General features: G+C 39.4%; 1 protein-coding gene across 2 annotated transcripts in view; it reads right to left on the reverse strand.

Moving 5' to 3' along the window:
* The window catches only part of LRFN2 (leucine rich repeat and fibronectin type III domain containing 2), a 1,526,854-nt gene that overhangs the window by 918,919 nt on the left and 592,997 nt on the right, over window positions 1-14,938 (reverse strand). For both annotated transcript variants that reach the window (XM_086926065.1, XM_086926064.1), the window contains exon 4: window positions 2,156-2,218. The gene's annotated coding sequence lies outside the window, so the exon portion shown is untranslated. The remainder of the gene's footprint in view (window positions 1-2,155; window positions 2,219-14,938) is intronic.

Consider the following 14,938-nt stretch of genomic DNA (forward strand, 5'->3'; position numbering starts at 1 on the left):
TCTTAATGAGTCATCTCAGCAGCTTCAAAATATCCATGTTTCCTTTGCGGCCAAATTGTATTAAAGAACTATTGGTGAAACTGAAGTCAGGATTAATGTATTCTGCAGAATTGTCCACTTGTAAATTTACATCCTATAATATTGAAGCTTTCGGTTTGTGTATCAAATTTGAACAGATAGATATATTAACACATTCTTGCTTGTTGTGGATATCGGACTAGCAGAGGCATGGGAAAGCCAGACCCCACCGCCAAAACAAGCAGTTAAGAAAGCTTACTGGGAGTGGGTCCTAGTAGAGGCCACACTTAATTCTAAACGGGGCACAAAGCAGTTCCTAGATCACAAGCCTACTCCTAAATTGGAAGCCTTTCTCAACTATATTGAATCTCCGAGAGAAAGGACATTATATTTGAAGCTGAGGTTTGGAACACTCCCACTCAATGAATTTACAGCAGGGTGGAAACTAGATACTGCGTGCCCTGGCTGTGCAGACCCCATTGAATCTATCTCCCACTTTCTTTTTGCTTGTCCCGCGTACAGACACGCAAGAAGAAAATGGATGTAACCCGTTTGTACCAACTTGGGAGCCAAGAATTATAGGGAGGCGTTGTATATTCTAAAAACTGACACATCCTCCCTTAGCATAATCTGTGGGGCAGCTAAATATCTGGGTTGTGCTTGGTTAACCAGAAGTAAGCTGCTGAGGGATAGTAACATTAATATCTATTAATACAAGCGAGGCCCCCTATGTGCACTGTTGTTTTTACTGTGTAAGAATTGGCCTATGTTTTTACTGCTTTTATGAACTATTTATATTTTTATTTTGTAATTTTTAAAGATGATTGTCTCTTTTGTATTGATTGTATGGCAATATGCTATTGTTTCACTTCAAAAATTGGCATTGTCCTAAAGTGATGAAATTGGGTTGTTCATACTTTTATGATATTTTATATCGAATAAAGTCATACAACAACAACACATTCTTGCATGCATAATAAATGGAGGTTAGAAAACGAAAGCACTGGCATTGAAGGGAACTATCTTGTGTGCGGATGTGCTCAGTGCGAGAGAGCAACATGCAGTCACCCAAAGTGAAACCAATCAGTGCCTTATGTTGGCTGATCTATTGTCCCATGCTTTATGCTGTAGAGGGTGGAAGCAAAATGTGATTGATACAACAACAGACCAATGGATAAAGAGAGGTGGCTGCAAGTCCATTTATGTAAGTATATTATACATATAATTTAGCACAATCAAAAGGTCTTTTCTAATGTAAGACTTGAATATGAAATGTGTTTTACAGATTGTAAACCTTCTGTCTAGAGAGCGGAGAGCTCCTTGTTACCGCAGCAGCAAACAACACCAAAGAAAAAGATGAAAGACGAGCCAAAATCACTGGAATGGAAAATTAGATTTACGTCAAAACAGGCTATTCTCTGGAAAATAGGTTTTCCCTGGAAAGTAAGCATGAATACGCAATTGAATCACAGGATGATAGGAAGAAAGAAAACAAACAACAAAGGAGCCCATGCAATTGCTCAGTGGTGTTAGTGGTAGGAGATGCGTAAACGTCTTTGCAATTTTCTGTTCTGTGTTTCAAGCTGTTTTCTGCTCAGAGTCACCGGCTTCAAAATGAATACAAAAGGTGAACATCTTGACTCATGCACCGTTTTTGTCATGGTAACGTGTATTTTGCTGGGCTGGCCTGGGACCCAAAAGCTGCCCTGAAAACTGTTCATACAGCACAAAGAGTGTAGTGATGAAGCCTTACCCTTCTGCAGGAAAGAAGGTGGGGTCAATTTTCAAATCCTATTTAGGTTTTTGAAATAAATTGGGCCAAATGATCCCCTTTACAGCCCAATTGCCCAAAAATATTTGCAAAACACAAAAATGTGTATACATGTTAGTGAAGAGAAGCTCATTCATTATTGCAAAACAGAGTAGCCTTCTTTTTTCTGTGGCTGATTTTCAAATCTTTGTAGCCCATCCATCCCTGAAGGCAGTTCTACCCTCTTCAGTCTACTGGGGGTTTTCCCCAGGCATATTATGACCTGTTCAGCTCTTATGTTTGCATGGAATTATAACTTAACTTTGTGACAATGCCTTCATACATTAACTACATTTCAGATTACATAATATATTTTGTTTTACTTACCAAGCATTCCTATAATGTAAAGCTTGTGTAGGTCAATTTCCAAATTTGAGGCTTCTTATGCTCCTAAAACAAACAAGCAGAGAACTATTATATTTGAAAATATATTTCTAATACTTTTCTAAAGCCCATCCTCACTTCAAGAGACAGAAATATAATGTACTAAGATGATGTGAGCAATTAACTTGCTCATTCCGTTGATAGGTTAGCAGCACAATTATACAATAGTCACATAAAAATGAGTGTATAATAAAAATATATATATTTTTAAAAATAAAATGAAATAAAAACATTTTCCATGTGCTCAACACTAAAGGAAATCTGAAATTCATTTGATTAATGCCTTTTTGGATAAAGAGATCTGATAGGTCTAGTAGTATTCTGAAGAGGGTGCCAGTGGTGCCACATTTATGCCTGACACTAGCCGTGGTTGGGGAATGAAGTCTGTTACCTTTTTAACCAATAGGGAAAGGTTCCCAGGGGTAGACCCCCTTTTCCAGCAGTTCAAGAGTACCCTACTTCAAACAAGCCCACAGTGCCTCTCTCTGCCCAAATCCAAGATGTTTAAACCCTTCTCTTGTGCAGAACCTGTGTGCCTTCACCAGAGGTGTGGCCAGGGAAATGAGCAACCCTCCCTCTATGGTCACTTCAAACTTGTTCTGGGAGCAACTCCTCTCCCACTGGGATTTGTGCCTACCTGACAGAGGGAACAAGGAAGGAACCTGCTCAGGTTTTAGGTACCATTTGCCTGTGATAGAGTAGGCGTCTTTGAAGTTAATCACGCTCCTGGGCAAAGCCCAAATATTCTGAAAGAGGTAAAGAAACAACTCCCCAAACACAAACTTTGTCCCACTCTGGGAACAGATTTCACTTGTCATCAAGGGGGCTCTACAGCTTCCAGGTGACAGTTAGAAGTTGTGCAAATGGGCCTCCAGGGGCTTTAGGTAGGGAAAAACTAATTTTCTAAAAGTAAATTTTCAAAAATGTTTATTACAAATCTGACTTCACTAGTAAGTTGGGCTTTCAATAAATATTGCAAAAATTCCAAGAATTAAATTTGAAGATGTTTCTTAGCTGGAGATTATATTCTTGAATGTAATTTCTACCCCGGTGCCTTCCTGTGAGACAGTCAATCTTGCTACAGCGAAAGTATCTTCCTGAGCCTTTTCTCTGTAAAGACATGCTTATCATTAAATGTTTACATGTCTTACTTTTAAATATTATGCAGCCTGTCTTCTGGGTAGGTAGGGGTGACTTATTAAAGTTTAAGAGGAAGGTTTAGGTCTGTCAATAGGGGTTATTTTGAAAGGTCAAATTTGCAGATTTAAAACTGCACAGCCAGGCTGCCATGGTAGGTCTGCAGTCATGTTTGTACTGTCACTCCAGTAAATTTGAATTGCACAATGGGTGCTGCAGTCCACTAGTGACTTGTAACTTACCGGCCCTGCAAATATTTTGTACAATTTACCAGGAACTTAGAGGCGGCAGCAGTTCCTCTGTAATGGCGGAGAAGCGTCGGACCACTGCCTCGCTCAGAGCCAGAAAATGAAAAATAAAACGATGTTCTAGCATTGTTTTATTTTTCATTTGCCATTTTGGAGCGAGAGTTGTAGGGAAGGGCAGGGCCGATGCCTAGGAGGGGGGAGGAGGAGTGCTCTGTGCAACCCCTAAATGCGCATATACGTGTGGCCAGCCATCTCAGGCTGGCCAAAATATTAGGTTTCCAGCTCCATTGAACAGCCGGGCTGGAGAAACCCCACAGACTCCCTGGTCTGAGCAGAGCGTTTTTCAAGCCAGCTCAGGCCAATCCCTGCGCTGCTCTGCAACATGGGGATTGGATTGGGGTCCATCCCAGGGGCCTCTGGGACCAAGAATAGAACAGGAGGCGTGACACAACACAGGACGCGACCAGCAGCTTCAGGTAAGTTCTTTTTAAAAATACATATTATTACTAACTCCCTCCCCCGTGGTTCCCTTCTGTTTTGCCTCCAAACGCTCCACCATCATTTTGTTTGTGATGGCCGCCACAGCTTAGAGGTCAGTTAAATGTGCCAATTAGGAGTAGAACCCATTTCAATATCTTTTGGGGCTATAGCACATGGACAGGGACCTGGTAAGCAGAGTCTAAAAGTAAAAAAAAACAGCAGCACCAGTCCAACAAAATGATAGTGATTATGCACATATAGGCATTTTCCTACACTCTTGACAACAGGCTCAATCTTAAGTAACATATTAACATCTTAGCCAGAGTCCATGCTTCTAATTTAGCTAATTTTGGTAAATCAGATAGCCGACATTGAGGTATCAGGTAGTTTATCCCTGAAGTTCTTGAAGCCGATGTTTTCACCAAACTGGATTACTGCACATCATTCTCTACAGAATTACCGGTAGGCCACATGGAATCTTTAGAGCAGAATGAATACAACTGCATGATATGTCCTGGAATCAAGAGGTTCTATCAAATTTCTCCAGTGCTCCTAGCACTCAAATTGCATTCCATTAAATCTAGATCAAAGTTGAAGCTAGCTTGCAATACTTACAAAGAAATGCCCGCAGTGACTCCTAGGTTTCCTGGCTGAAAATCTGTACCTTTCTGGAAGACACTATTTCTCTTGAGACATTTCAGTGTGGTGGCCCCCCTTTCTTGTCCTCACATTCCACCCCACAGACTTTATGATTTGAACTTGTAACTCTGTAGCAATGAAGTTCGGGTAGCTGAAGTGTAGCTTAAGGTGATTTATTTAATCTTGGTTGCAAGTTGGTAATCCATGTACAACAGCCTCACCAGGGGTAGTCTGCCTGCTGCGCAACCCATACTCCACCTGTCACACTACACCTCACAGGCTCTCAAACATTCCATCCATCATCACCACTCCAACATTCCATGCAGCACAGTCATACTGGCTGAGCAGCTAGGGGCAAAGCAACATGGGAGAAGCATAAATCTATACACAAGATAGTACACTCTAGTGTTATCTTATTGACTGTGGTTCATCCTAAGACTACACAAGTAGACTGTATCTCCTCTGTCTTCTGTGACTGCCGGTATCCATATATCGAGTTGGAGTTGTTTAACCTACGTTTATACTCCATTATCTCCATTATCTAGATGTTATTCATCCTTCACTTTTGTTTCATTATGGTGTCTCACACCTATTTCCTTTCCTTGTTATATGTACTATGACTGTTTTTTGTTTTCTTTTTTTATAGTGCCAAAGGTCCACCTTATTGTAGACTATGCAAATTGCACTGAAAAAGTCATACACTTTCCATATAAACACTTCACAGCTATAAAGAGGGATTTTGTTTTAATTATTGCTCACCTGTATAGGCGGACATTAGGCTTTATGCAGATCACCCACACATTACTGGTGCTTTTGAGATGGAATATCTGCCATGCCAGCTGTGCCCACTCTGCCTATTTTAAAATATGCTGTATTTTGTACCGAATTATTTCTCCCAACTCAGAACTTCCATCTATTGCAGAAGCTACCTCGGGAGAAGAATATGAGGGCAGACAGGCAAGACTTGCTGTCACATATGCCATTTTCCCTCAAAACAAGGGTCCAATTATGGAAATAACATACACAATGCACTGAAATATTTCTAGACTTTTCCTGTCTGGCACCACCATGGCTAGCATGACAGATTTGTAAAGGCTGGATATCAGCGGGTATAGTAATGAGCAGACACTGAGTTGAGAATCTGGTCATCAGGAATGTACATTGTAATGCATAAGCATTTCGCCAGCAATGTATTTCTAAATGTTGTATGGTAGTGGAGTATGCAAGAAAGTGGTGTTTGGAGTGATTACAAAAATCTCAACCACAGGTATTATCTTGGGCTGCATCTAAGTCCATCATTCTTTGGCACACTCTACCACCTGAGTTTATACACAGCGATATGCAAATTAGTCTTGACCATGCTCCAATAAGAACAGCCCAGCCCAAACAGCAATGTTCGGTTCTCATTGAACTGGAACACAAGCAACCCACGAACAGTTTCTCCTTGACTCAGGTTCTTAAGTTGTGGGTTGCTTGGTTCTAGTGACAAAGTCAAGACGGGCCCCCCTATTGGACATACCCGTTGCACTTATAGTGCCACACAGAAGAATGCAAGAAAGTGATGGGTGGAATGCTCAAACTAATCGTAGCCCCTGGAAATTACTTGGGGCCATGGTTATTTTGCACCTCAGGCTGGACCGGGATGTGGTCTGGATGATTACCAGTGACTAAGATTAATTTAAGCATTATACCCATTACTAGTTTGTTGATTGCAGTGAGCACTGTGACCACAACAAATAATTATGACTCTACAGCAAATATCTTCGTGCTGGCAATTACTGGCTCTGTGATTCCAAACTGTATTTGTGATTTTCTATAAAATATTACAGGAACTGGTGTGTATTTAGCAAGAAATGTATATATTTTTTACCTTATCATTGAATGTGTTGAATGGCTGTATATAAACTGTAAGATCGAGAATCATCTTACTTATTAAGATCTATTTTCATATCTTAGTTGGAAGTCAATCCCACCTGAAAAGAAATGATGGTGTATTTTCTTTTGAGGTGGCTTCATCCCTCAAACATATTGGACAGAACTCGAGCAAAATGCAGGCCACTACTTATTCCCTTGCAATGATGTGTCAGGTCATTTGAACTACTAAATCGAAATTTGAAGTACGCGAAAGCACCTTTATTACAATTGCAGTTTGTAGTTATTTTGGAATGACCAGATATGTAGCATTGTGGTTGGTTTCATGGACTTGAACCATCATAAGAGTTCCTGAGACACACTCTTCTTATAAATGGCTGGTTACAACACAGGACAGCAAGTTTGCATATATTGCATATCTTCTTCAATTGTAAATAATGACAATTCTGTTAATGTTCATATATATTCTGAATCTGCGAATATATATTGGTTAATTTATTATGGTCTGAATATTTGTTGTAAAAAGGTCACTTATTTTGAATGGAGGCTATGAATGCCTTTTGCAGTTTTTTTACCAGCATTAACACTTGAAAAAAAAACCGAATGTAACAAAGGGCAATTATTTCTAAAACGGTTTCCTTATGAGAGGTAGTTTCCTTCATCCACATTAGAAGGTTTGTTTTTAGAAGTGTGAATTTTGGCTATAATTTACTGGTTATTTGGCAGCATGTATTTGCCTACCTCTGGGTGTGTTCTTTAGGTATTTTGGTGTTTTATGAGTGCTGTGTGTGTATGGTTTTGTGTGTGTGTGTTTTTGAGTGGTTGTGTGTGTGTGTTTCTATCTTCATCTAAATATTTATTCTTAATGTGTTTTACTATGCCACCACCCACCAGATTAAAATGTCTTACCTTTCTGCACTGAGCTAGGTCTACATGTTGTACCTTTATGAGGTATAGCCGGGTCTCCACCATGAACTGACCCCAAGAAGATGCACAGGGATAACAATTGGCAGAGAGTGTGTAACAAGTCAATCTGACACGTTTCAGAAGCAGTGACTAGTGTAAAATGTAAATGATGAAGTAGGAGAAATTTTAGAAAGAGTCACTGTTTCCCTCCACAGAACAAATGCTTCTAATATTCGTAACAATATAATGAATATTTATGACACTGGTTAATGCATTTCTTATAGTGGCAACAACAAATTAACAAAGCACTCTATGGGGCATATTACCAACGAGTAGCGATATTTATCGCTAACTAGGCAACGATTTTTCTATCGCTAAGCATCGCCGGAAATTGTCGCTGAGATAACTTGCTATTAGCAATGTTTATCTCAGAAGTGATAAAAATCCTCACGCTAACTGCCAAATGAGAGATTATCGCTGGAAAACCAACGATAATCTCTCGAAGTTTGGCGTTAGCTTGATGATAGGGGCTCACAAACTTGCCATGATATCCACCTTCCATAGGATATCATGGCTAAATCAGGAAAATACCAGTTGTAAAAAAAACAGCGCTAACCGTGGTTAGCACAGCTTTTTTTTATCACTAACAGGGTTAGCGATATCCTTGATAATAGGAGAAATGTTACTTAACAACATTTCTCCTATTATTTTTCTCTGGAACGCCCCCTTTGCATCTCATTAGAGATGCAAGGGGAAGCGTAGAGAAAAAGGGTGCTAACATGCGAATTTGCGTGTTAGCACCCTGTTGCTGATAGGGAGATAATTTTATCTCCACTTTCTTTGCTTTTAAAGCCAAAAAAGCAGAGAAAAATCCCTTGATAATATGCCTCTATATGCCTTAATGTTCAATTGTTCTAATGTAGACTTATCACTGTTATGATTCTCAAACTTACTATAAAACATCCTTCTCCTTCTATAAAACTTACTATAAAACACCTATCTCTTCTTACAACAATATATTGCATTGTATTATTATATTATATCATCATACTTAAATTAGAAGCCAAAATATATTACTTCTAAATGGGCCAGATGTAATAAATACTGGTCGCTAAATACTGGTCACAATTTACACCCGAATCGACCGATGTGCTCATAGGTCAGTTGACAGAATACCAAATCGTAGTGGGTCACAATATGACATTCTCTGTGAATATTAATGAGGCAGGTTGCAAATTGCGACCCACTATGAGTCGCTGTCATCGCCGGGATGGTGGCCTCCTGGTGTTGAAGACCACCATGTCTGTGGTTGCTTTTAAATAACGCTAAAGTGTGTGTTTTAGATACAGCACTTTTCCTTAAAGAAAAACAGGATGTGTTTGAAAAAAGAAGAAAAGTTTTGGAAACTTTTTTTATGGTGAGTCAGAGGTCTAGGGCATCACTGCCTACTCTTTAAGATATTTTTGTTAACATTCACAAAGGGGAAGGTGTCCCTTGGGGACCCCTTTTTGTTTGTATACTAAAGGTAGTGTTAGCACTACCTTTCAGTTGTCAGTAAAATATTAATGGCTTGAGACTAGATTTCGGATTCAAAATATTAATACATTCCATTCCAAATCACTATTTGGAATGGCCACACTAATAGTGATTTGGTATGTACTCATAAACCCAAGCTGCGATGCAGTGATGTTTACCGAATAGCGGTTTGGTGCATACCAAAAGGTCATTTTGTGGTCGCAAAGGACCAGTTTTTTCAAAATTGTCACTTTACGACTACAAAATGCCTGAGCTCACCTGGCCTAACGTTCCTAAATTCAGAACCTCGTCTGGCCTAAACCAATACTTCACTTGGGCCAACATCACTGGATGGATATCGGTACCCAAAGACGTAAAGAAACCACAGTCCGCACTTTCAGGAAGCACGTCAAAACACCTGTTTTGAAAATTTCTAACATAATCTTCATCTGGAGCTGCCTTTTTTAGCACTTATTGGCAAGTACGTCCGATGACTGTGTTCTTGGTTCTTTGCATAAATGCATGCTCCTATTCTCTATAACCCACATGCATCAAGTATTTTTGGAGTCGCAAACGGTGCGATTCCTTAAAATCGGCCGTTTGCGATTCCAAAAATGCTTTTTTGGATGCATCAAGCAATTTTAGAAATCGCAACATTTTTGCGATTTCTAAAATTGCGATTGCTTTTAAGAAATCGCAAATTTGCGATTTCTTAAAAGCAATGCATGATTACTTTTTAAATTGCGAATTCGCAATTAGAGGGATAAATTTACCGAGTAGTTGAACTACTCGGTAAATTTGCAAAAAGGGTAAATAATGCAGAAAATGCATTTTTAAAACATTCATGTTACGGACACACATGTCCTTAGGACATGTGTGTGTGCAACATGATGCGAAAACAAAATTTCATGGGTGCAGGGGGGGTTCATTTGAACCCACCTCACCACCCTTGAAATGCAATCAGGATTTGCGATTTTCAAATTGCGAATTTGCAATTCCCATTCGTTCCTATGGGCCTTTTGGCCTATAGGAATGAATGGGAATTGCGAATTCGCAGTTTGGAAATCGCATTTTTTATGCGATTCGGTAAAAATAGCGATTTCTACCGAATTGCATAAAAAATGAAAATAATAATCATGCATAGGCTTTTTCGATTTCTAAATTGCGAATCGCTATTTATCGCAATTTAGAAATCGCAAAAGCCGATATTGATGCATGTGGGCCCTAGTCTTTCTGTTTTTTTATGTGCCGCATTCTATTACCTTACAGCTCATGTAGGCTTTATGGGAATAATAGAACAATATTTAAATACAAATATTTAAAACTATTTTCGAAGTATAAAATATTTGGGCATTATCCTATATTTACGATTAGCAATTGATGTTTATGTACTTTATTCCTCAATGTTTGCTGCCTTCATAATATCTTTTTGACAAACCTGCCATTGCAGGCATTACTAGCGGAACAAAAGTGCATTAGATTGATTGGCTCAGAGCAGAGCTCACGCTTCATTGTATTTGCACTGCACAAAGCACATATATTTAACCAACATTTTTATTGAGATACTGCATGGACTGAAGTCCACTACTCTCTGTTTGCAAGCTATACTGTCTGCAAATAATGCACTGACTTGGAGAAACTTTGATTGAAATGCATAGGGTATACTTTAAAAAAAACTAATAACAAAAACAAAAAAGTAATTAAAATCTAGATATACAAAAGCTCCAAATGTTGCATTAAAAGTATAATTTAAACTTCTCTATATTTGATCCCAAATTAAATAAAAAATTCAACATTTATGTTTTTCAGTATGTATACTTGTTTCTGTATTGTTGAGTATAGTTTTGAGTCTCAATTCATAGTTTTTGCTGAGGCGGTGTCTCAGGTTTTAATAATGACTCAGAGAGGCAGGGGCATAGCATCATGGGTTGTGGAAGGTGTTTAGGGCTTGACACCCCTCCCAAATAAATGAATTCATGGCTTGTATTTAGGTCTGGGGCCCTGAGTCGAGTCTGCTATCTCTTTGGCAGTTTTTCTCTAGGCGAGCAAAGATTGAAAGTAAAAAAAGTTATCTTTGATGTACACGAGATAGAGAGAGAGACAGACATACAGGCATACCGACCTGGTAGGTCAGTTTCATAATGTGCAACCTGGAATCAATACCAGCTTCCTAACCTGTCCAAATTGTGTGATCCTAAGTATATATATTTTTTTTGACAGAGCATCCTTTTCCTTTATTATCACATACAAGCACACTTTAAAATTTTGATTTCATGAAGGGTGATGTTTAAGCACCTTTTATATTTATTTTATTAGAATGTAATGTTGCTAAAACTATAATAAGAATTTAGGGCTCATTTAGGGTTTGAATGACTACTGACCTGCAACCTTGTTTACAAATGGCATAGCCAGTGGGGGGGTCAAGCAATTAATGTTTGTTTCTAAAAAACAAACCCTTTTAATAAATGTCTGTTCAAGCAGATATTGTATCATATTTTTACATTATGTTTGTTGCACTATATACAAGGCAAATGTGTTTATGGCTTGGCTCATGCACAGACTGTTAGAGCCAAGCCAGGCTCTTGCTCGGCTCGCCCTATTATTGTGCCTGCGCGCCCACCTCTGTTTGCAACTCGGGCTCAGGACATGGGGCCATCAGTCACTTGATAAAATGATTTGTAAAAGGTGAGGACTAGAATCATGGAGTCCTGTCCACATGCACCGATGTGACAGCTCTACCACCAAAGTGTCTTGGAACAGAGAAGAAGAAGAGTGCCTGTAGTGAAAATACATTTAAAATAAGTGATTCCAGAGCAGGGATCTCTTGGCCATTGTGCTGTATGTGACCTTAGTCATTTCGGGTGTGACACCCTCTCAATTTGTTTGATAGCTGGATCTAGGAGCCCTGAGTCAGTTCTGTTATGTCTATGTTGGTTTTTCTCATTGTTCTCTTTCACTAATAGGTTCTTAACATACTCATTTTTAGATAAGATTCTTAAATATATCTAGCAACCAGTTAACTAAAAATTTTGTAAATCTTCACCCACAGAAGTACTTTGTGAATGTGTGTACATTTATTACTTTTTGAATGTCATAAAAATGGGCAGTATTAGGCTTGGAAAGCGATGACCGTCTCATGTTTCCAAGCAAACTACTGGTAATCACACACACAAAAGGTGTTATGATGAATGTCTAACCAGTGGCAATCGCTGTGTAGCATTTCTAACCCATTGTTTTTCCCCCACCATGCGGCTCTAGACTAAGCCTGGGCGGAGTTTGAAAAATTCTGGCGCACACCATTGAGTTCCACAAGCGGTGGAGTGGGTTACGTTTTACCACTCGTGCTGATTTTTAGCACCAGATGTTTGTCCCTCTGTAAAATCAGCGCAAACTGCATCATGCACAGAGCAAGAGGGCAATGCTTCTTTCTGCTGCTCGAGTAGATGTTCTACTCCTGCGGCGGCTTCCTCAACGTGAATAGAAAGTTTCTCAACACAAGTGGTAGCGACTATCCACAACAACCCGAGCTGAGAAATCTCGCCTGTAGATGATCTGGAGTAAGATTTTCCTTGCTCTCGCTTGCCAACTTACTGTTGGTGCAAGCAAGTGAGGAAGAAACTCTGCGGAGCAAAGTTTTTGGTAACTCTGCATGCTAAGCAGAATGCCACTGTGGGAAAAACTCCCCAAATTTGCATGCCCTAGTCTAGACAGAGGCCCACCTAAGGCAAATCAGTACTGACAAGATTTCGCATGGAAACAGTGCACCTCGAACCTTGGTTATCTCATCCCTTCATCATGCTGCCCACTGCTTTTTTAGTTGAGAAATGTGAGATTCACTCCCTGAATCTACCTGAGTACGCAACCCAAAGTGTTGGTCCTCAAATTCTAGTAATGATTCAGTGAACGTCAACAGACATCAAAAGGTTAAAAAACACTGCTTTAGACTGTACAGACAGGAAACCACAGATACGTGCCTTTGCATTGTGCAGGCACAATTGTTCATCCTATTTTTAAACATTTTGGATATTTACCTAATTTCCCTGCAGTTAGCGTTTTTGAAAATCTGTGCAATTACCCTGGGGTCTGGTAACGCGTCTTTTTTCTTCAATACTAAGAAGTGTTAATCCTTGCTTCATTTTTATATTTGCAAGTATTTTTGAAAACATATTTTTCTTGCCTTAAACCATTAGTGCGCAATGATGCAAGCCTAAGTTCCAGTAAAAGGTAATTTCATGCTTTCTTGCTATTTGCTCATGACAATATTTTAGTTATTTAGCAGTGAGAACTTCTCCTCAAGATCAATTTCATGCTGACACCAATTAGAGTTGTAAAAGGAGAGGTCTATGAGCATGTGCACTACTAGCAGCTTTGCAGGAGTACTAATGCGAATGTTGTGACATTTACAATTTCTCCAACTACAAACTGTGTGCACGACAACTTCTGAATGAGAAAGGCAGCCCTTCTTACATATTTTTTCCACTGGAAAAAAATGTCTCTTGTGGAGAAACCCCTTTTCCTACACCACCACAACCTTCTGGAGGTGTGCCATTCCTCTTTCCTCACTGAAAAGGAGTTGATCCAGCCCTCGGCTGGTGTAAATCATTGCCCATTTCTAAGGCAGCAAAGGGTGGCATATGCGTTTTTGAAGGCAGAACACATCTTGACCTGCCTGGCCTTTGAGTGGGGTTTAGTGACATAAAACTATGCAGTATTAAAAACATTGTACACCTGCAATATATCCTTTTGTGTATAGCTGTCTCGCATAAGTGAAGACATTTTAGATAATAAATGTTGGTTTATGTCTTTACATGGCTTTTTGAATTTGGCTCATTTGTTTCCACTTCCATCAATAAATGAAATGCCCAGAAACATACTAAGCTCTTTAATGAAGAGTTCAGTTTTTGTTACGCCCAGGATAAATATAAGTTACGTTTTTTTTAATTCATTGTATTTATTTTAGGTATTTATAGAGCACACCTTCAAAGGGATATCGCGGCACTGGTTCTTACTTTGCTAGTTACAGTCAAGATCCTAAAGTGTGTACCACCAGGTCTTCCACTTTCCCTGAAATTCTGATAAATCCGTCTCTGTGCATAAGTTCTGGGGAACCTTATTACAGTGGGTTGCTGCTAAAACATGAAAGGTACAGCCACCTCTTCTGGATTTCATGATTCTCCTAGGAGATATTAAAGCCTGGTTAGCTGATCGAAAGTTCTGTACAGGTTTATGTAAATGTACTCTATTCTGTACAATTTCTGAGCCCTCATCATATAGTGCTCTCTGTGCATGGCACATGAGCTTAAACATTGCTCTGTTTCGAACTTATGAGAGGCAGTCAACCAAGTTTCCCTGTATCTCTGTATGCGTGTCATCAACAGAGATAATCGACTGGGTGTCATCAGCGTACATGATCTCAGATCCCATGCTATCATGATACTTGACAAAGGTGCCAAATAAATATTAAACAAAGTGAGGCTCAGAGAAAATCCCTGAGGAACTCCACAATACAAATGTTGAGGGCTAGATCTAAAACTTGGTAGCTTCACTGAGAGAGATCTATTACAAATGACAAGACCACTACAGAGTGGAAGAGTGCAATCCCATTTTTATGCAACCTTTGCAACAAACGTCGGTTGCATACCGTATCGAAAGCAGCCAACATAGCTAGAAAGATTAATGCAACTGCTTGACCTTGATCTAGTAGCAAGCTGACACTATCCACCACCGCCAGTAGAATAGACACTGTACCGTGTCTTTGCTGTGAATCCTGTTTGTGAAGGATCTAACAGATTGTTACTCTTCAAATTTTGGGTTAGTTGCGAATTAACCAGTCTTTCTAGCACCATAGGCAAATGGGAAACTATTGAAATGGGGTGGTAATTAGATAAAGTAAAGCAGGGGCCTTCAAACTGTGGGGAGCGACCCCCAG

This window comes from Lissotriton vulgaris, chromosome 6 (genome assembly GCF_964263255.1).
Source record: "Lissotriton vulgaris chromosome 6, aLisVul1.2, whole genome shotgun sequence".
Taxonomy (NCBI): domain Eukaryota; kingdom Metazoa; phylum Chordata; class Amphibia; order Caudata; family Salamandridae; genus Lissotriton; species Lissotriton vulgaris.